We start from the raw sequence: 23,999 nt of genomic DNA on the forward strand, positions 1-23,999 counted from the left end.
TAAATTGATAGACCTCATGAAAGTGTTCAGACTTTGGGTGTGGGTGCATGAGATAGCTTTTTTCATAAAAATTCAACTCTAAATACGTCAGAAAATTCTTGTCGTATGTGGGCCATGGAAACCAAACAGTTCTTATAAAAATCTGGATATCCCAGCAGACTGACGCAGGAACACCACCATCAAAACAAAATCAGAAAGACAGGAGTACATTGTGTCACAATTAGATTTATATTGATATAAATATCTATTTACATTGATAGTTTAAATAATTTAATTAATTTTTATTGACAGGAGAATTCCAATATATATTCACTTGAGTTAAATGGTGGAAATGCCCATAGAAACATACAGGCAAACAGACAGCTTGTGCTTTTCCACTATTAATTCTGATCAGACAGATAAGGCTTGCACCTTTTTAGTTTAATGAACTCATGACCTGTGGCAGTGATCTTGAGTCATTCTCCTTCTGCTGCCTTAATGTGAGACCCTCCCACCAGTTTGGGGTCCTGATAAACAACGTCCTCTTACCAGAGCTTCATCCCACCTTGGAATAGATAAAGCACTCTAATAACTTTTCTAGCACATCCAGTTCTGATGAGGAATGCCTTCTCCTACATCTTTCACCAAACACCTGTTCTCAACCAAATCCTTTCTTAGGGGACACACTCTTACAACCTGTATCCCAACTTTCAGCATGTTTCCACTCCAACACTTCAGGTAAGATCTCTCTCTCTCTCTCTCTCTCTCTCTGTCTCTCTCTCTCTCTCTCTCTCTTTCTCTTCCTCTCTCTCTCTGTCTGTGTGTGGATGTCCGTGTCTGTCTCTCTGTCTCTGTCACTGTCTGTTTCTCTGTCTCTCTCTGTTTCTCTCTTGCTCCCTCTCTCTCTCTCTCTCTCCGTCTCACTCTCTCTCTCTGTTTCTCTCCTCTCATTTCAGAAGAAAGAAACACTGAGAGAAGTTGTGTTCTTGTTGTTGTTGTGTTTGTCCTTTGTTCTCAAAGAGGACCATGGCATCAAGATGATGACATGACTTGCAGTTGACTTTGATTTGAGTGAGGGAGGGTCATGAAAGGTCACCAACCTCACTTTCTTCTCCTGAGCCATCTGGATCCAGTGGCCTGATATTCATCAGGATGGCTGGAGACAGCCCAGGATACCATGTGAAAAGCATTAGCAGGGGTGGCGATCTCATCTTCACACCTGCATAGACCTCCATATGGGCACATTTGCATTACTACCTCTGTTTCTTCTCTGTATGTTATGTTTACTCTTCCTTAATCTTAGACAAATGAGTACTGGAAATGGAAGAGAATGGATTATGACTTTATGAGCTGTGAGTAGTCAGAAGTATCACCAGAGGTCATCATTTGGCCTGAGAGCAAGGGAGAGAGAGATTCATCTGTGCCAGCAGACAGTTTCTCAATATTTTCATCTCTATAGCAAACTGATAGATTACATGTGAAGGATGAGATACACATTTTCAGATACAACTAATGTATGAGATTGTTTTGATTGACTTTATTTGTGATAAAGGAGGGCTATTATTTTAAAAGAGTTGGGGAGGGAGGTAGAAGTGTAGAAATAATGATATGGGGAAAAACAGAAATGAGAGAACTTAGCACAGAAGAGAACAGAAGGAAGGTCAGAAGAGGATACAGATGAAATAGGTCAAAATCAGAACTACCTTGGTAAATTGAGTAAATACTTGATTTTATGACAAAGAACTCAAAACTAGGGAAGGAGGCAAAAGAACCAGAATTGGGCAAATAGAGAACATGAAAGACTAGGGAGCAGTAAAGGGGCGAGATGTTCAAAGTGAGGGAGAAATATGTAAGTTTCATTTAAGTGGGAAGAGAAAAAGAGAGGAAATTGTATTACAAAGAAATGACAAAGTTCTTGAATTTGTAGGGAATGTGTTTGCTACTCATAGTCAGGTGTAAAGTGTAAGGTGTGGTCATGGCAGCAAGTAACTGCATTGGGGTGCAGAAAGAAGTCGTTGGAGTTGAAGGAATCATAAAACCAGCATATGACAGAGTTCTGGGACATAAATCCTAAAACCTCTGGAGAGGATGCAAATCATGAGTGTTATTGTTCACTCATTTCAGTCATCTCTGACACCTCATGATCCTATCTGGAGTTTTCTTGGCAAAGATACTGGAGTAGGTTGTCATTTCCTTCTGCAGCTTATTTTATAAATGAAGAAAATGAGGCAAACAGGGTACAGGCACTCATCCAGGCTAACACAGGTCCTGAGGCTGGATTTGAACTCAAGTCTTCTTCACTCTAAGCCCAGCCTTCTATTCACTGCGTCAGCTAATTCCTGAGTCATAAGTGGAGAGAATGACTTGAAGCCAAGTGCTAGACTCACTGGAGAAAGTGGGAGGATGACCTGAAGATTGACAATGAGGTCAGGATGTTATAATGAAATTACAGAAATTTGAAAGAAGAAATTATATTGGGGAAGAGCAGGAGAAGAAAATACAATAAAGTCCAATAAATACTGTTTCAACATCTACTGCGTGCAAGTTATTGGCCTAAACTCTGAGGAGTCAAAGACAGAAAGGAAATTCAGTCCCTCACCTCAAAGAATGACTGTGAATAGATACACTAATGTAAGGAACTCAAAGATGGAGAGCCAGAAGACACATCAAAGGCTACCATTCCCAAATCAGGCTTGCAATCTGAGCACCATCCTCATCTCCCCCAACCAGAACCCTGGACTCTGGCTCTAAACTCACTCTGACCTCTGATCTGGAAGCTTTCATCTCACTCTGCCTAGCACCAGGTCTCCACATCACTTCCCAGAAAAATCATAGCCTCCCACCCCACTGGTTTCCACTTTCACTTTATGTATTATACCTCCGCCTTTGCCCTCCCATTATAACTGAGGGCTGTTTTGCAGCTGTATTTGTATCCCTAGTCCTGAGCACAGCGTCTGGCATGCAGTAAGTCCTTAATAGATGCTGTAACTATCCAGCCACAGTCATAGGATCATAGGTCTAGAGCTAGAGGGATCTCTGAGGATATCTAATCCAATTCACTCACTGTATACATAAGGAAAAGAAGAAGCTAAGAGACGCTAAGAGATTCGATCGAGGTCACAGGAATTAAGAGCCATGATTTAATGGAATTTATTATTCTCTTTAAACCTCATGCCCAGGGAAATCATGTCATGTCAGTTCTTGAGGGAGGTTACCCATTTCTGAATCTGCCAATATCAGGTTCTAGAATGGCACAATGGTCATTTGTAGAACAGGAGCACAGCAGCCTCTGTTATCTCCCGACTGCTGCTATAACCAACATGAGTTCCATAGCCATCCCAGTCAAAGGCAGAAAAATCCCCACACTGCCTGGGATTTCCTTCGGGGAAGAATCCTCCTGCACCAATGCAGTGCTGCAAAGGAGAAAGACAGCAACGAAAGAACCATGGGATTACTACATTAACTAAGAGAATCTTACTTAAGGGAAGGAAATACTTGGAATCCCTTTGTCTCATAGATATGTTATGGAACATACAAAATGAACTTCAGTCTCCTGAGCATGCTAGCTGGCCCCATGCCTGTACTATCCACACCTCTCCTCCTTGATTATATGTAATGATTACCCTCAATACCTAGTTCAAATGCTACCACTAATGGGAAGACTTTCCCAACAATCCAGACATTGGTGATTCTTTCAGTTAGTACGAGTTACTCATCTAGCTAATCATTTTGATGACTCTCCCAGACACAGGAGAAAGCCCTTGGATCATGGAATTATAAAACTTTGTTAAAATCTCACTCTATTCCTTATTGTCTCTGTGACCTCAATTAAGCCAATTTCCTCTTTCTGGGCCTCAATTCCCTTCTCTGTAGAATGACTTGTATTAGATATCCTATTTGGTGTTTAAGTTCATAACACAAATGAAATGAAATGAAATGAAATGATAATTACTTTTTTAAATGAGTACCTTGTACTAGATTAAAGTCAAAACTAAAAACTACCACGTGCTCCCTTGCATTATTACTATTTTCCCAAGATTACACACACTTTTTGAACAAAAACAACCTATTCTCTTTCTATAGCATAGTACTTTGCCCAGAAACAATAGCAGCAGTTTGGACAAAAGGCTGGCATTGGGGTAAGAGGTTCAGGTCCTGCCCCTGGCACATTCTTGATGTGTTAAACTGTTCAGATGCTTTATATTCTCAGTATTCCCAGGTAATACTTTCAGATTTTAAACTACAGACAGGTATCTGAGTCAGGAAAGGGTATTTTTATACTAGGAATTCCCACAAAGATGAAATCAAAAGTTTGGACAACAAATTTAAAAGACTTTGAACAAAACTGATACAAAATGGAAATCAGGAGTTAATAATTTTGAGATGAAGTATGTAGAAAAAATTTTCAGTGAAGGTTTATTTCCTTCATCTGCCAAGTTTAAAAGAAAACTTGGCTATAGAAGTATGCAATCTTCAAGTCTGGTGCATTTGAAAGGAAAACCAAAATTCCTGAAAGCATTAGTGTCTTCAATAGTTCTCATCCTGTGCCAGGCCACATTAAGCTCACACTTATACTCTGTATATATACTCTACTGTATATGTATGTATGTATACTCTGCTTCTTGTGTGTCCCAAAACCTGGAGCCATGGGTAGTTTTTGCAGATGCCCAGAAAGATACATTGCCAAGTCAGAAGTCATAGTTCTCAACTGTGATTCAGTATGACCAAGGCTTGTGCCCCAGTGTTCGAGCCCTCTGAGATCTGGAAGGGGACCTGGCATCTCTTTCCTTCTTCCAAACTCAGGTGCAAGTGGTTGTCTCAACTTCATGTTTGAAGACTACATTTGAAATTTTCACATCCTATTACCACCCTGATTGAGAAGTAGAAATTAATTGTGTGAAGAAAAGCTAAAAGTCATGGAGTTGGATGGATGAAGATATTTGCCAGGATATAGGATTTATATTCTTAGAATGAAACAGTTAGGGGGAAGGTAGGAGGAAACAGAAAATATAGGAGTTGAAAGGGAGCTTAAAGGTCCCAGAATTCTTGTTCCCATTTAATGCTGAAAATATATTCATAATCCTCCTGATAACTGGTAGACCTGTTGATATACCTTGAGTGATGAGTGCTTCCTACTAAATGATGCAATCCACTGCAGGTGGAAGGTACTGGTCCTTTCTTATAGGGACACTGTGTCTAAAAGGCCAAAAATGGGCATTTCTGTTAGAAAAGCAGGACCCAAAGGTGATAGGGCAGGAAGTTACTTATATGAATGTAGTGAGAGGATGTCTTTGAAAACAACTTAAAGGGCAAGAACACATTGGTATAAAGAGGACTGCAGCGCAATGTTTGTCAGCAATTAATATGAATATGGCTTATTCCAGGAGTTTTGTTTTTATTTCTGGGAAACAAGAGCAAAAAACTATTTTGAATGCGTGAATGATAATTATCCGTTTCATGCTTGATAGAAATGTGGGTTTTGACTTGTTCAATCATTAAGAAGATACAAACCATTTCACGCTAGGAAGCACATTGCTGTGAAGTAGGATAAACAAGGAATAAAAAACCTAAATAAATGCTGACTTTGAGAACAGGCAGTCAGAAGAAAGGAGTCCAAAGACCACAATAAGTGGGGAAGAAATTGAGACAAAGAGAAATACAACTAAACTGAGAGCTAAAAAAATAATTTCGAGCCTACATTGCAGATATATGGATGGGATGGGGTGGGGGTGGGGTAAAGTGGGGAACACGTTCCTTGATTCTGGGAACTGATTGGAGAGAAACCCTAATGCTGAGAGAGGACTGGAGGAAAAGTCAATCCATATTGATTGGTAATAAACTACCTGTTCTTGTCTGACTTGTTCTTTAGCACCATTTGCAGCTTGAGAGAGTGGAAACCTTTTATTTAAAGACTGTCTCATCTAAATTATCCTTTCTGACTGCTCTATTGGAGAGGGGATAATTAGCCCAGAAAGCAAGATTGCATAGCTCTGTATTTCTATGTTGAATACAGACGTTTATTGTGTTGAAGGGAATTGCATGTCACAAAGAGTGGAATGCTGCTGGTTCACTAAGAGTGCTTCACAGTCTTTCCATAGTCCAGGAGTGGTATAGAAGGGATTTCATGAAACGGTACAGTGGAGAGGTCCCAAAGAGGAGGGATCCCACCCAGCAGGTAACACAGAGAGCAACCTCTCCCCTGAAGAGATCAAACGCATCAAAACCTGTGTCCAGAGCTATGAGTTCTCCCAGGAACATGGATTTACTTCCCTACTTACCTCTCACTGCTATCTTTCTGAAGTTTATGCTTACCCTCCTCTCTCCTACCTGTTCCCCACTCACAGACACACAGACGCACACACAGACACACGCACACTTCCTAGCTCTATGATTCTGCATAGGTCTCTACAACTCTCTCAGTCTCAGTTTCCTCATCAGTAAAGAGGGAATGCCACCTACTACACAGGGTCGTTCTGAAGGTTAAATGCAACAATATGTACAAAGCACTTTGTAATCTTAAAACATCATATAAATGTGAGCTTGTACTATTGGTGGTATCATTAATTGCATCGGCTCAAACCTTTTTGTCTGTATTTCTTTGTGTGTTTCTCTCTGTTTCACTGTGACTCTCTCTTCAATGGACTGAAAAGAGGGAGAGTTGGTGTATGGCTCTAATTTGACTCCATTAGGTTCAGAGATTCCCCAATTGCTGCTCTCCAACCCTCTGATGGTCCCAGGACTCACATGTTCAGTGTTGCATCCACTGACTCGCACTCCAGCACACAGAGCATTGACTGCTCTTTCATTATTATATACCCGGAACTGGACAAAGCCGCCAACCAATTCCTCTGGTAAGAAACAAGAGAATTTGGATGATCATTGTGAAAGACAAAAATTCAGAGATCAGTTTCAGAGGGGCAGGGCTGGAATTCCCTCAGTGGTGTACCTTAAAACCCAGACTGTGGTTTAATACTGTAATGATTTAGAACAAGCTAATCTGGGAGCAGGGACTCATGCATTACAACCACAGACACAGACAGATGGGACTAAGAATAGGCAAAGATATCACAAGAGATTGCAAGTGGGCCTCAGTGACATCCACTAACTTGTCTGAGGAATGAAGGACAATGATGATGTTCCTTTTACGGGCATGTCACCATTACAGTGCAAAGCTCACAGGTATGAGGATAGGAGGTAATATTATTTTGGGGAGCTCAGATAAAAAATACTCACTCTGGACCACTGGAGAGTAATACTTGGCAGTTTTTTCTGCATCCCCAAAGTCATAGATGACGGGCACGGCTGGGCCATTGTCAGTCCAACACTTACCAGTCCCATACTTCACTGGATATTTCTTCAGGAGACAGAAAGCAACATCATGAGGACAGGTGTTGGGTATCCTGTTGAGCCCACTTCCCAGGGATTCTCTTTAGCCATCTGGCTCATGGAACTCAGTTTACCTGATAAAGGCCAAACAGGTTCCCTCCCTCATGACTGAAGAAGTGAATGTATGTACGATATCTAAGCAGGGAGCTGTTCCGCCATTGCTGCAGGGGAGACTTGTTGGGCACATGCCAGATGGCCAGGTCCTGGGCTTGGATGTCATAGTAACCTGGGTTCTAGAGGACAACAGACAACTTAGCCCAATGGTGCCATAAGTACAATTTCAAAAAGGTAGACTGAGGCATATTCTCTTTGGGCAAGACAGCATTATCTTACAAATAGGGATGCTGCTGGTTGTCCTTCATTCTCAAAGAGGACCAAAATAATCTCAGTATGCTGGAGTCAAGTTACAACATGTCAGACTGTGGTTGATCAGACCAATATGAGCTCAGAATGCTCTACCACAACTCAGACACAAATACTCCACTTCAATATATGGGAGAGATTCTAAAAATTTGTGTATCTCACATTTCTTGTGAGCTGGTTCAATTCTGTTTTGCTCATAGAGCACAGCACCTTCTATGATGAAGGCACACCATACAGGGTGGTCCTGTGACAGAGTATCCCATGTCACACATTCAATTTCAAAGTTCTTAAGAGAAACCTTGAGAGTGCCCCTGAATTACTTCTTCTTACTACCATGTGAACACTTACCCTGGATGAGTTGTCCATAAAAAAAAATAGGGAGGCTACCTGCCAATAGAATGGGTAAATGAATTTTCCTCAGTTGACCAAAGATGAGAACTTAACTCATTTTTGTAGGGTTACAATAAAGAAGAGAAAAGATTGGGTGATGTGATGGGCTTGAGGGTAACATGACTGTTTACATAGCTGAGCCATTGGGGGACAATATGCTTGATTAGAAGTTGGGAGTAGGGGCTATCAACAACCCCCTCCTTTCCTCCTGTGACTAAGAAGTATTTGGTTAGGTCAACCTGCAAGGTTCAATGGTAGTGGACCAGAGTTTTTTGGAAAGGATAACTTGGTGTTGTAAAGATTCTACACAAGACTTTCTGGGTCCACTCACATTTCCCAAGGACAGCAGAATTCCTTGAGGGAAGAACAAAATAGTCTTTAGCAGAACTGGATGTCTAAACTTAATTCATCACAGAACAGCTGAACTTCTGCAGTAAATTCAGAAGCAAAGAACCAGGACTTCAGGCAGTAAGAGGATAAAATAAACTAACAGTAAATAGCATTAATGAAAATGGTAATCAATTTCATATTCTCAATAGCCTTCTGGGAAGACACATTAAGACCAGAACTGAAACTAAAGCTCCTTATTTATTATTAGCCTGTGAGCGTTGGAGTCACACTGATCACATGTGTGGCAAAACTTACAAAACACAGAGTTTGGAAGATAGGATAGACCTCAACAGTCAACTTGTCTAATGGGTACACAGAAAAATCAGTATTTAACATATATGCAAGATAGTCTCTAGCTTCATGACCTTCAATGAAGAGGAACTCACCAATGATCAAGGCAGCCCACTCCACTTTTGAATAACTCCAGTTATTAGAAAGCTCTTATTTTTCTGACATCAAGTTTAAAGTGACCACTTTTCTGTTTCTAGCTGCTGGAATCAAACCAAACACATCAAATCTCTCTTCACATACATAATTGGTTTAGTCCTATCAAGTAAAACTCATTCGATGAAAAATCAAAGGACCACAAACTCCAGGGTTCTTATCCAGGGGATAAGAAATCATTCACATCAGAAATATTTGATAGTCAGAGAGGGTCTATCAGGTACTGGGGGCATACCTTGTAGTCATCACTGGTAGCACCTTCTGCAGATCCAAAGGTGGCATAATTGGCCCAGTTCCCATCACCTTCAGGGTAGTCTTCTCTGTTCCCCTGCTGGCTGGACCAACGATCCCCCTGGGTGCACTTCCCTGCCAAGTCCAGCCACCTCCTCCAGACCTCATGTCACAAAAAGTCTGGTAGATGTTCCCATTCCTAGTCTGAAGGAAGTATAGGCCATCTGCAGAGGAAAAACCACAGAAGCTCACGCACTGACAACACATGAGGAATCTTAGAGATATGAAAACACCTGAAGACAAGAGGAATCTCCTTCTAGGATTCACCCAGATTTGGCCTTGGGATATTCTTTCCTAGAGAAACTCATTTTTTCCTGAATCTGGGAGAATGTTTCTGAGCTGAGGCTGAAGGAGGGCATAGAAACAAGAGTTCCAACTAGAAATCTCTTATTGAACACTATGTTCAGCCTCATGATAGCTCCTATTTGTACACTATTTAAGACTTTGCAAATAACTTCCCTACACACTACTCAGTGAGATGGAGAATGCATATACAGTGATTCTCCTTCTACAGACTTTGAACCTAAGGTTCAGAGAAATTGCTACTTATTATATTCACACAGCTGATTAGCGTCAGGACAAAGCTCTGAACCTACATTGATTGGTTCTAAGTCCACAATTCTTTCCACTATGTCACACGTGTTCTCCTTTGCCCACTCCTATAGAAGTTGGCAAAGAATGGACTGAATAATACTAGTGATTTGCAATCCTGAACCAGCACTTCAGGCCTAGTAAATGTGAAGTTCTGCACCACAGAGCTTTTAACACTCACCCTGACAGGCAGAGGCCCATGATGCATAATGACTGACTCCCTAGTTTTTCTTCCATTTGGGATCGCACACCTTTGAAGCTTCTACTCTCTTAACTTTACTCAGAGGACCCTAACCTGAAAGGTTCTATCCTGGAATGATACTGCTGTGTGGAGAACAGGACAGAGAAGAACTGGTGCCCCTCTGTAATGGTCATTTGATTGGGGAGACTTTTCCCATATATTAATAGGCCAATGTGACCTGCTTGGGTCGCAGGCAAGCCTGAGTCAGGTGAGACAGTGGTGCGAAGAGTCTGTTGAAAGGCTGAAACAGGAAAGGATTCATCAGAGCTGAGAGGAAGTTAGAGAGCAATCAGAGTTGGGAAGGACACAGGCAAGCAGGCTGCTCCTTGTGAGTGAGAGAAGAGCATTTGGTTTAAGGGAAATGGTTGGTGGGAAGCCCAACAGAGATAAGGCTTGGGGATGGGTTACCCTCTGCATTGTTATTGTGTATGGATTTCTTGGTTACTATGATGGATTTGACTTTCTGGTGTTTAAATAAATGTTTTGAGTCTGTCCTCTACATGGACAGTGTGTTGCATTTCTCCATTCAAAATTGTGCCAGCATATCCATGACTGCCTTAGGTGCTGTGAATATTGTATTGGCGCTGTGCCCTTGGCTCTTCAATTTCGTGGATCTAGAGCAACCAAAGGGCAGGTAGGTGACACAACAGAAAGAGTGCTGGTATTGAATTCAAGAAGATACCTGGTCTGACACACTTACTAGCTCTATGGAGCTGGCCACATCACTTAACCCTCAGTTTCCTCATCTATAAAGTAAGCTGGAGAAGAAAGTTGCAAATCACTCCAATATCTTTACTAAGAAAACCCCAAATAAGAACACAAAGTGCTAGACATGACACAAACTACTAGACATCAACAATGAGAATAAGCAAGAAAGACAGCACAAATGGATAAGTGATAGTGGAAAGAAACAAAATGAAAAAGCAACCTGAGGATCAAGCAGTTTCTGGCATCACTGGCTTCCGTCTGCTGAACCTTCTCTAGTGATTGCCTCTCAGGGAAACAAATGGTTGTCGTAGTTTTACTGAGACGGGCTAAAATATAGCTCAGGTTGCACTATTGAGGAGCCATTCACCCAGGGACCATCCTGACCTGTCTTCACTCACCATCAGACTTTGGACACTTTTCTTTGATTTCCTTGCAGCTTCGAGGGATGAATCCAGGGGAAGAAGCACAGGTCTCTTCTAAGATCAGAGGGAGACCTGAGTCTCAAAAACATGCAGAGAATGCTTTTACTTTCTTGTTACAAATTGTGCAAGTTCCCTCCACAGCAGAAGGTACTGGTTTCATCTGTACTTCTTCAAGAGGTCAGGGATCACCATCATTTCTAAATCATTTAGTATGACATCCAGCATCATGAAGCCTTAAGAAATGTTAGGTAGTGAGAAAAGCCAAATTCTTCTCCTACAACATAGGTCACATACAACACTGGGCATACTTTTGGACTGGTACCTCAACTTCCTCCTACCCCATCTTATCCCAGGACTCAAAAACTATCTGTCTCAAATCTAATATAGGCAATGAGGACTATGCTGTTAAGAAACCCCTGCCATCACAATCAGGACAGTTCCAGGTCATTGCCTCTCTAATGATTTCAATAAACCCACCTTGAAGGGAGGAGGAAAATTTACAAGCAAAAAATTTAACTTACCAGCACTTCCCTCTTTGGTCACCAAGATCAGGAACAATGATGTACAAAGCCAGATCATTTTCTTACTAAATACAAATATTTGTCACAACAAAGAGAGGCCATAGACCATTATCTCCCATGTCCCAAACCACTTCTTAGGCTCTCACTCCAGACTAGCAAGTCCTGAGCATGTATGGCCCTTGGTCTACCATACAGGTCCATACAACAGGTATGCTGATAAATGTTTAACAACGAGCTCTCAGGAAATATATGTTTGTGTGTCTCTATGTGTCTGTATGAACACACATACTGAAAATTATGTCTAGAATACATAATATAATGTTCATATTGCATATGCCACACATACTTTTACGTTTAGTCTGCCTTATTCACTTTTTCTCTAACACTTTCATATGTCTACACAATCAACAAAACAATACGTCAATCTCTGATTTTTGGTGTTTGCAGATTTCCAGGGAATAAATGCACAACCTGAAGATTTACCAACTGGAAGTTATTGAAAGTGTCTAGAGTATCTCCCTGCCTGGACCCTCTGCCTCAGACTCTCTTTAACCCTGGAGCTAAGCCAGACCTGAACCCTAGGCCTTCACCATCTATGTCCTTCCAGTACCTGAGCCCAGATACCTCCTCCCTTCTTAACTAGTTCCCTTCTTACAGCTTCAGAGAGAGAAGTGTTTTCTGCTTTCTGAGTGAGGTTCAGCCTTTGTTGGGTGTGGAAAAACTGAGCATTTTTAGGAGCTCTGCCCCAAAGTGTGCTGCTGCCTCACCCTTTGGAAACTTGCCAATGAAGAGAGTTGACTCTGGGCTTCCAGAAATACCTCTGTCCAACATGGCTAGTCCTCTTTGGCAGGCATCTGTCCCAAAGTTCCACTCAAATAGAATTAGAATGATATTGTGGGGAAGCCAAAAACCGTCTGACCTCGGGGTTTTCGTTCATGTTAAGTAGCATATGGTAGGTAGAGGAGGCAGAAACTTCAAAGGATTTTCATAGGATCAAACCTATTAGAACTCAGGATGCAGCAGAATGAAGTCTTTATCAAAGAAACTTTTAAATTGTCTCTGAGTTTCTTGATTTCCTTTCAGTTATGGCTACACTTAATTGCTTTGTTTAAAAACTCTTTCATTTCACTTAATCAAAATTATCCATTTCCCTTTCATAATCCATTCTATCTCTTGGTTGGTCATTAACTCTTCCCTTATTTTCCATGGATCTAACAGGTATATTTTTTGCGTGCTCTCCTAATTAACTTATGATATGAACCACTATGTTTAAATCATTGATCCATTTTGAGAAATTACATATTAAAAACATATGTAATTTGGGTACATAATGTGAGACACTGCTCTGTTCTAGTTTTTGCCAAAGTACTTTCCAGTTTTCACAGCAATTTTTGACAATACTAAGATTTTGCCCCTTCCCCCAACTTGAATCTTTGGGTTTATCAAGCACTAGAGGACTATGAATATTTATTCCTGTATATTGCGTACCTAACTGTTTTCATGATCATCACTTTGTAATGTAGTTTGAAATCTGATCCTGCTGGGCTTCCTTCCTTCACATTTTTTCTTCCTTGATTCCTTTTAATCAATATTCTTGACTTTCTCTTCTTCCAAGGGAATTTTATTTTTATTGCTAGCTCGATAAAAAATTATTTTGTGCAAAGGAGCCCATGAAGTGCTATTCATAATCAACACTGCTCCTCCAGTGGCAGAGAAGCCGACCTGGACACCTGCAGCACATGTCAAGCCACCACTGGGATCCTAATGGAAGTGCTCTGAACACTGAGGAAAGGCAAAAGGGACCATCTCAAGGATGGACCCCTCTGCTACCTTGAGCAACTGAACCTCAGGGATTCAGAAACAGAGTCACCCATCCTTGCATATCTTTTTTTGTAGTAACATTTGTGATTGTTTAACAGTGGTGGGATTTATAGTTGGATGGTGTCTCAAATGCTGTATTGAAAATAATGGCTAAAAGGTTGTTTAAAGGATTCAAACAAGGTCTGGAAGATATACTAATTTTAGTGGTTTACAGTCTCGTTGGTGTTAAGTACAGGTGATGTAGTAGATAGAGTGCTGATCCTGGAATCCAGAAGACTCATCTTCCTGAGTTCCTATCTGGCCTCAGACATCTACTAGCTGTGTTGCCCTAGGAAAGTCACTTAACCTGTTTGCCTAAGTTTCCTCTTCTTCAAAAAGAGCTGGAGGAGGAAATGGCAAACTACTTCAGGATCTTTGCCAAGAAAACCCTGAATGGGGGGTTCATGAAGTCTTGGATGTGAATGAAAATGACATAAAAACAATAATGTTTTTGGTTATTACAGAAAATTAGGATTTTATATTGGTCTTTTAAACTAATAAATATGGAACTCTGTGTGGGAATAATTATACTATTGATCCTTTTCCTTGAAACCTTAAATTTCTAGAATTAAATATGTAAATTCATATTTCCCTCCAATTATGCTGATCAAAATATCACTCTTGGGAAGGTTCTGTGCACTTAGACTGCACCTGATTCTTTTAGAACTGTTTCTTGAGGTCAATTGCACAGGATCATTTTCTTGTTTTCTATTTGCTCACAAGTTACATAATATTACTCTGAATAAGGCCAATTCCAAAGCTTGGGGTCTAAAAGTTTCCCAACATTGAGTAACTGAATGAACTCACTTCAGATGGCTATTACATTATCATAAAACCAAACTTAACTGCAATGAAGTTAATAATACTGAAACCTTCTATCCCCTTCATGTTCCAAAGCTCTTACCTTTGTTAAATTGAGTCACAGATGGAGGGAAAGATAATAAAAATAATATATAATGAATAAATAATACATAAAGATAACAAAGGCAGTTCTTTCAACAAGTTTCCTGCCAAAACTAGCACCCACCCTGATAATTCAAACAATTCCTCTATGGCACCTCTTGCTTTATTCACATCATAACAGGAGCCCATTCTTGTCCTAGTATCTCCAGTCATGAATAAGTGGACCTTTACTCTTGAATGCTTCTCAGGGTAATATATCTAGATGTAATTCTTCCTGTAGGACCTGGGCAACAGAATTGTGGAACTCATCAGAGAGGAGCTCAAATTATCTACTCTTGTGTTGAGACATATCTTTTAGATTTTATTTTGGGGGATATGGGGACTGGAAGGGCCATTGGGAATTCTTACGATATTGAGACTTTGAGTAAAGAATTAAATGCCCTATAAACAGATTTTACATGACTACAACAAAATTAGTATCATAATATAGTGTTGGAAATGAAGTATTTGCTAACGTTATTTGAAGTACACCAATCAATAAAATATGACTAAATGAAATATTTTAAAAATATTACTACCCAAAGTAGCTTCTCTTGCATAATGCATGAGCAAAGGACCAATCAGAAAAGTGATAAGATAGAATTTCACTCTCAGTTGACCAGTTGCAGCTGTCTGGAATCCAGGTCTCCAACTTTCTGGAATTCCTAAACTGGTATAGAAAGACAACCCAGAAAAAATCCAAAACCAGGGATATTTGGACTTTACATGTTGAAAGTGCTGCTAACCACACCTTGATACCAACTATCCTGATTTTAGGGTGCAAATTCAATGTTTTGCCAATTCATGTTGACAAAACTAGATGGGTTCCAAATGTTTTAGGAGATGGAGTGGATGACAAAGTGCTAGACTCTTCTGAATGTGACTGATAGCCACAGGGCTTTATGTGTCCTCAAAACCTGTCTCTGGTAGAATTATGTTTTTTAGATTTCTTTCAACTTCTATTTTGCCCTTGAGTTCTAGAAGTTTCACTTGATAATTTCTTGACAGATGATGTCTTTGTTTTATCATGGCTTTCAAGCAATCCAATAATTTTTAAATTTTATCTCCTGGATCTACTAGACCAATTTGTATTTTTCTTGGAGGCTTTGGATGTAGAAGCTTTGACATTGTTCTCTTTTTCTGAGCTTGTGCTTTGATCTTTATTGTCAAAATAGTAACTTTCCACAGTCAAAGTGGGTGTTTTATGGATTGTTTGCTCACATTCCCAGTCTATTGCAGGACTTCTTAATCTTTGTTAAAGTAGGGTTGTATTTCCATGGTGGAGAGTGCACTGTCCCAAATTTTCAGGGATTTTGTGCAGCTGTTTTCATAGATACCTCTAGGAACCCATAAATTCTCAGTTCTTTCAAGGTGGTATGACCTAATGAGAGGTATTTACTACTCTTTTGGCCTGTGTTCTGGTCTGTGATTGACCACAGGCACACTTTTCTGCTCTGGAATTCTGAGGAGGGTGCCCCCTCCACTGTGGCTACAAGCTCTGCTGAGCTAGTACTCCTCCTCTCACTGGGACTGCCACCCAGGACTGCAAACTGCATCCAAAGTAATAGAGTACTGCCTTAATGCTAGCAAAAGACCCCTCTTTTCATCTTATGGCCAGTTGTTCCATCCCCCTTACCATCTGTGGGCTGGGAACTCTGGAGAGAGTAACTAGCCAATTCTGTCATTCCCAAGACCTGTTCCTGCTTTGCTCTGTCCAGGGCTATGCTGGCACATCTTGTTCTGGACTGCACTCCACTCTCACTCAAGTGCAACAGACCTTTCCTGGTGACCTTCTAAATTATCATTGGCATCTGTGGGCTAAAAGGTCTGGAAATCACCACTGCTGCCAGTGATTGAGCCAAGTCAGCACTGGTATGTCCTGTGCTGCACTGTGCTCCTCTCTCACCCTGTTGCAACACACATTTCCTGCCAACCCTCCAAGTTTCCTTGGGCTGGAAATTTGCTTCACTCCATCTTTCTCTGGGTTCTCCTCCTCTAGAATTTGTTAGAGACATTTCAAAGATATTTGAAGGTGTTGGGGACAGAGCTCAGGCAAGTCTCTACCTTTACTCCACCATCTTGGCTATGCCCCCTCTATCATTTTCTTGTTGCTCATTTATGCCTGCATTGCTAAGTGTGGAATTTAACCCACAGGTTCAAGGCAATAATTCAGTGCTTCTTAGCACAGTGCCTGACACATAATAGGTGCTTAGTAAATGTTTATTGATTGATCTTTTAAAGCCCCTTATCTACTTATTAAAAATTTAAGCAATTCTGTAGGTTCATAGAGCCATAGATTTAAAGATGAAAGGGATCTTTGGATTCGTCTATTCCAATCCCATCGTCTTACAAATGATGAAACTAAGGCACAAAAACATAAAGTAACTTGCCCAGAGGATACACAAGGAGTAAATGGAAGACCAAGGACTTGAACCCACTGCCTCTGACTCAAAATCCAGCAGTCTTTCCATTCTACCATGCACTCTCCTTTTTTTAAAGAGATAGCATACTATATGGAAGAGAAAGCTAGCATAAGACTCCGGAAGATCTAGGTATAAGGCCTGCTTTCATAGACATTGGCTAGCATATGAGAGAAGTCACTTAACCTCTCAGTACCTAGCCAACCTTACAAAACTATGAGTTGAAGAGATAATGCCTTAAGAGAAGCAGTTACCTCACTTGGAATTCTTTATACCAATGTTTAGTTGAAAGACATAATATCCTTCATTTTGTTTTTATTGAGTCATTTTCTTTCATGTCTGAGTCTTTATGACCCTGTTTATGGTTTTTTTGGCAAAGATATGGCAGAGGTTTGCATTTCCTTCTCTAGCTCATTTCACAGATGATAAAACTGAGGCCAATAGGGTTAAGTGATTTTGCCAGCATCACACAGCTGGTAAATGTCTGAAGCTAGATTTGAGAACTTGAAAAGATTCGCACTTTATCCACTGCACCACCTAGCTGCCCATAATATACTTCATAAACTCATTTAAATAGTCACACATAAACATATACCACATTTTAAATGTTGAGGATGCTAGAGAGGATATTTTAGAGCAACTATGCAAGTTAATCAACCAGATGAAAACATTCCCATTGTTTTGGGCTTCTGAAATCAAATTGTCTCCTGAGACTGCTAGGTCACAAAAATTAGGAGGCAGAAATTATCTCAAGTTATCAAGATCACATGCATGAGCTGCAACGCGTACATGTAAGTCTGAATACAAATCTGCAGGCAGGCCATGCAAGAGACTATGAAATTCCCCCTAAATCTCCCCACTTTTTATACCTTGGTCAAACAACTCTGGTTTCTTCTCTTTAGCAAACATTCTTCCCCAATTGACCTAATACTGATATGGATCCATCTTCTTATCCTGAAGAAATTTTTTTTTTGAGAACATCCACAAATTTCCTGTACAAGCAATCCTACAGTTTATCAGCAACTCTAAAGCCTCTTTTTTCTGCCTTACAACTCTGTGAATCAGCACAAATTATTTTCCCTTATACTTATACACAAAAACTTAACCCTTCAAGAACAAAGAGAAACATGATTTCAAGACAGGATTCAGGTTAATAAAGACGCGAGTATTCTAATCAATTTCCCTGGTTGCAAGTAAGCTAAGACTTTCACAATGAAAGATTTGCAGGGATACCTTGGATGTTTTGGTTTGTTTTGTTTCTTCAGGTAATTTTTTATGTATATTTTTATATATCGTATGATGAAAGGTATTTCCTCTAATCTGTTTTAAGAAGAAACATGTTTGTGAATTTCTAAATGTATATTAATTTCTATATCAGACAAATGAATCCTTTGGCAAAGGTCTTGTTTCAAGCACATGGCTGTGGACAAGGTGCCTGTCACCACCTGGTGGCAATGTCTTACCTAGAGAAAGAAAAAACAAGAAAAACAATTGATAAATCTTTCAAATTCTGATAGCTCTCTCTCTCTCTCTCTCTCTCTCTCTCTCTCTCTCTCTCTCTCTCTCTCTCTCTCTCTCTCTCTCACACACACACACACACACACACACACACACACACACACACACACTCTCTCTTACAAAGATGACAACCCCTTCCTCCCCACTGTATATGCATTCAGGTTCTTATATTCTAGGTTGTTGTTTTTTCTTAGTCTGTCCAACTCTTCATGACTCCTTTCAGGAATTTTTTTTAACAGAGATGCTGGACTTGTTTGCCATTTCTTTCCCCAGCTCATTTCACAAATGAGGAAACGGAGCCAAACAGGGTTAAGTGATTGGCCCAGGGTCACACAGCTAGTGTCTGAGGCCAGATTTGAACTTGGTCTTCCTGACTCCAAGTACCTAAATCTCCACTGAATGACCCAGTTGCCCTTTATACTATGTAAATGTGCATTTGTAACGCTTGTCTTGTTACCAGATCAGTCATTTAGACATGTGTATTCACTATAGTGGACTACATTTTCATACTATAAGAGTTTTTCTTTTTCTTGAGGGGGCAAGGAGAAATTAGTAAGAGGAAAGCCAAAAAAAGAGCACTATTGAAATACTGCATTCTTTTTAATATAGAAAAAATATGGAGGAAGTTCAGGAGGAAGCATAGAAAAGAAAGAGTATTGAAACTAACGTGTGGATTTTACTTTTCATCAAAAATCAAGTGATATAAAACACAGTTTATGTACAATTCTCTTTTTGTGTTCTGCTCTGTACATGATAAGGCTCTTTTTTGGTTTAAGTTCTCATACAGAGCTTAATTTTTAAAAAGAAAATACAAGTCTAGAATAAGAAGATTGAAAGGTCATACATAGCACAGTCAGTACTACGGATACGGCTCAATTAGTACTCTGTAAATTATCTGACCTATTGAACTACTGAAAAATATGAACTACAATACTGGGTCAAGAGAAAATACCACGGAACCAATCTACAATTCTTCCACTGGAAGAAGAATTGATCACAAACACAGAAGCCTTACTGAGCCAAGAGAGTCTGAGAAGACGGCACTCCATTCAATGAGACATCTAGCTGCCCCATCATCTCATTTACAGGTACTGCCAAAGATGCGCATCCCATAAAAACGGAAAAGATAGCTCATTTGTGAGTAACACACAGACTAATTCCTGAGCTGTACACTACTTGTGCATCAGAGAATGGGTAGAAGCCATTACCACTTGTGGGTAAGGCAAGGACTAGATATCCCAGATTTCACAGGGCTTGCTCATGATTAAGACAAGATTAACTATCTAACTACAGACAGATCTAATAGACCCAAGAGAATAATTTTCTCAAAAAAAGACCTTTGTCTTCCTAGAGAAGTCTCAGGAAGACCTGTGAGCTCACCATAAAACAGAGTAGAGTGATTACGCATTTGACAGAGACAAGGTGAATTGTTTCACTGACATGTTAGAGGACTTGTGATTGAATAGCTGCAGCCTCTGATGAACAGAAAGCTAAGAATCATGTATCAAGAATGGTTACAAAAGCTAAGTGATGCTAATGGTGCTGACCTAATAACTGAGATTGTGTTTATTGTGTTTGGGGATATCCTTCCACACAAAGGAGAATCATCATCCAAATATGTGTTAGAGATAGATGGCCAACTATTAAGGTACACACAGACACACACATGCGCACACACACACACACACACACGTACACATAGGTCTCTGCAACTCTCTGTGCCAGGCCTAGAGGCCTGAGGGCTACCCGAGTCTTACTTGACCTACCACAGGTCTTCGGCTGGCCAAACCGGATAAACGTATGAGAGAAGAGACTTTCCAGAGTCGAACGAGGTTTAGGCTTTATTCAGGGTCTCGGTTACATATGCAGGGGGAACTCTTCCTTAGGAGGGAGAGAGAAATCTCCCAAGGAGGCAAAGATCTTACAGTGAGGGAATGAAAGCAGAAGTGGAAGTGGGGAGAGAGGGGGGAGGGAAGAACGAAGAGAGGAAAAGGGAAGAGGCGCCTTCTGTCCTGTAAGGGCCCCTCCCGCGCTAAGAGCGCCTTCAGGCTTTCCTGACCCTAATTAAGCTCTCCGGCCGCGTAGTTTGCACCTGAATACCGTGCCTGTTAGATAACAATAGGTGTGCCCAGATCCGGGCCAGTCTCGAGGCGGGGATGCCTCTCCCATCACGTTCTCACGGGAAGAGGCGGAAATACACGAGATAGCTCGGTCTCCCTCCTCGATTACCTGCTGTTTCCTGGGGGGCCTCATGAGAACTCTAAGATTTAGAAGTTCCCACCTTTACCCGCCCGAGACTGTCCACATGGAATGGATCTTCCACCCCCAACATCTCTCAGTCTCACTTTCCTCATCAATAAAGAGGGAATGCCACCTACTATACAGAGTCGTCCTGAAGGTTAAATGCGACAATATGTATAAAGCACTTTGTAAATCTTAAAACAATCAATAAATGTGAGCTTGTACTATTGGTGGTATCATTAATTGCATCGGCTCAAACCTTTTGCTCTGTATTTCTCTATTTGTGTGTTTCTATCTGTTTCACTGGGACTCTCTCTTCAATGGACTGAAAAGAGGGAGAGTTGGTGTATGGCTCTAATTTGACCCCACTAAGTTTAGAGATTCCTCAATGGCTGCTCTCCAACCCTCTGATGGTCCCAGGACTCACAACATCAGTGTTACATCCAGTGACTCGCACCCCAGCACACAGAGCATTGACTGCTCTTTCATTATTATATACCCGGAATTGGACAAAGCCTCCAACAACTTCATCTGGTAAGACACAAGGGAATTTGGATGACCATTGTGAAAGACAAAAATTCAGGGATCAGTTTCAGAGGAGCAGGCCTGGAATTCCCTGAGTGGTGTACCTTCAAACCCAGACTGTGGCTTAACACTATAATGATTTAGAACAAGCTAATCTGGGAGCAGGGACTCATTCATCACAACCACAGACACAGACAGATGGGAATAACAATAGGCAAAGATATCACAAGAGATTGCAAGTGGGGCTCAGTGACATCCACTAACTTGTCTGAGGAATGAAGGACAATGATGATGTTCCTTTTACGGGCATGTCACCATTACAGTACAAAGCTCACAGGGATGAGGATAGGAGGTAATATTATTTTGGGGAGCTCAGATAAAAAATACTCACACTGGCCCAATGGAGAGTAATACTTGGCAGTTTTTTCTGCATCCCCAAAGTCATAGATGATGGGCACAGCTGGGCCATTGTCAGTCCAACACTTGCCAGTCCCGTACTTCACTGGATACTTCTTCAGGAGACATAAAGCAACATCATGAGGACAGGTGCTGGGGATGCTGTTGAGCCCATTTCCCATGCTAGTTACTCATCTGGTGCCCACAACTCAGTTTACCTGATAAAGGCCAAAGAGGTTCCCTCCCTCATGATTGAAGAAGTGAATGTATGTACGATATCTAAGCAGGGAGCTATTCCGCCATTGCTGCAGGGGAGACTTGTTGGGCACATGCCAGATGGCCAGGTCCTGGGCTTGGATGTCATAGTAACCTGGGTTCTAGAGGACAATAGACAACTTAGCCCAATGGTGTCATAAGTACAATTTCACAAAGGTAGACTGAGGCATATTCTCTTTGAGCAAGACAACATTTTCTTACAAATAGGGATGCTGGTGGTTGTCCTTCATTCTCAAAGAGGACCAAAATAACCTCACTATGCTGGAGTCAAGTTACCACATGTCTGACTGTGGTTGATCAGACCAATATGAGCTCAGAATGCTCTACCACAACTCAGACACAAATACTCCACTTCAATATCTGGGGGGGATTCTAAAAATTTGTGTATCTCACATTTTCTTGTGAACTATTTCAATTCTGTTTTGCTCATAGAGCATAGCACCTTGTATGATGAGGGCACACCATACAGGGTGGTCCTGTGACAGAGTATCCCATGTCACACATTCAATTTCAAAGTTCTTAAGAGAAACCTTGAGAGTGTCCTTGAATTATTTCTTCTGACTACCACGTGAACACTTACCCTGGGTGAGCTGTCCATAAAAAAAAATAGGGAGGCTACCTGACAATAGAATGAGTAAATGGATTTTCCTCAGTTGACCAAAGATGAGAACTTAACTCATTTTTGTAGGGTTACAATAAAAAAGAGAAAAGATTGGGTGATGTGATGGGGTTGAGGGTAACATGAATAGTTTCATAGCTGAGCCATTGGGGCACAATGCGCTTGGTTAGAAGTTGGGAATAGAGGCTAGCAACAACCCCCTCCTTTCCTCCTGTGAGTAAGATGTATTTGGTTAGGTAACCTGCAAGGTTCAATGGTAGTAGACCACGCTTTTTTGGAAAAGAAACCAGACATCCTTGAAGGATAGCTTGGTGTTGACAAGATTCTATACAAGAGTTTCTGGGTCCACTCACATTTCCCAAGGACAGCAGAATTCCTTGAGGGAAGAACAAAATAGTGATTAGCAGCAGAACTGGATGTCTAAACTTAATTCATCACAGAACAGCTGAACTTCTGCAGTAACTTCAGAAGCAAAGAACCAGGACTTCAGGCAATAAGAGGATAAAATAAATTAACTGTAGATAGTATCAATAAAAATGGTAATCAATTTCATCTTCTCAACAGCCTTCTGGGAAGACACATTAAGACCAGAAATGAAACTAAAGCTCCTTATTACAGAAGTCAGCAAAGAATGGACTGAATAATACTAGTGATTTGCAAGCCTGAACCAGCACTTCAGGCCTAGTAAATGTGAAGTTCCGCACCACAGAGCTTTTAACACTCACCCTGACAGGCAGAGGCCCATGACGCATAATGACTGACTCCCTAGTTTTTCTTCCATTTGGGATCGCACACCTTTGAAGCTTCTACTCTCTTAACTTTACTCAGAGGACCCTAACCTGAAAGGTTCTATCCTGGAATGATACTGCTGTGTGGAGAACAGGACAGAGAAGAACTGGTGCCCCTCTGTAATGGTCATTTGAATGGGGAGACTTTTCCCATATATTAATAGGCCAATGTGACCTGCTTGGGTCACAGGCAAGCCTGAGTCAGGTGAGACAGTGGTGGGAAGAGTCTGCTGAAAGGCTGAAACAGGAAAGGATTCATCAGAGCTGAGAGGAAGTTAGTCAGAGAGCAATCAGAGTTGGGAAGGACACAGGCAAGCAGGCTGCTCCTTGTGAGTGAGAGAAGAGCATTTTGTTTAAGGGAGCTGGTTGGTGGGAAGCCCAACAGAGATAAGGCTTGGGGATGGGTTACCCTCTGCATTGTTATTGTGTATGGATTTCTTGGTTACTATGATGGATTTGGCTTTCTGGTGTTTGAATAAATGTTTTGAGTCTGTCCTCTACATGGAGAGTGTGTTGCATTTCTCCATTCATGACTGCCTCAGGTGCTGTGAATATTGTATTGGCGCTGTGCCCTTGGCTCTTCAATTTCATGGATCTAGAGCAACCAAAAGGCAGCTAGGTGATACAACAGAAAGAGTGCTGGGATTGAATTCAAGAAGACGCCTGGTCTGAGACACTTACTAGCTCT

General features: G+C 41.0%; 1 long non-coding RNA gene and 1 pseudogene across 1 annotated transcript; both read right to left on the reverse strand.

Annotated features, from left to right (window-relative positions):
- Nucleotides 1-3,105: 3,105 nt before the first annotated feature.
- LOC140529039 (intelectin-1-like) lies at nt 3,106-11,851 on the reverse strand (annotated as a pseudogene).
- Nucleotides 11,852-21,082: 9,231 nt separating this feature from the next.
- On the reverse strand, nt 21,083-22,125 carry LOC140524088 (uncharacterized). Its single transcript, XR_011973560.1, has 3 exons — nt 21,847-22,125; nt 21,624-21,744; nt 21,083-21,238 (listed from the first exon to the last, which is right to left on the reverse strand). It is a non-coding gene; the product is annotated as an uncharacterized lncRNA (long non-coding RNA).
- Nucleotides 22,126-23,999: the final 1,874 nt, after the last annotated feature.

Source organism: Notamacropus eugenii, chromosome 2 (genome assembly GCF_028372415.1).
Source record: "Notamacropus eugenii isolate mMacEug1 chromosome 2, mMacEug1.pri_v2, whole genome shotgun sequence".
NCBI lineage: Eukaryota > Metazoa > Chordata > Mammalia > Diprotodontia > Macropodidae > Notamacropus > Notamacropus eugenii.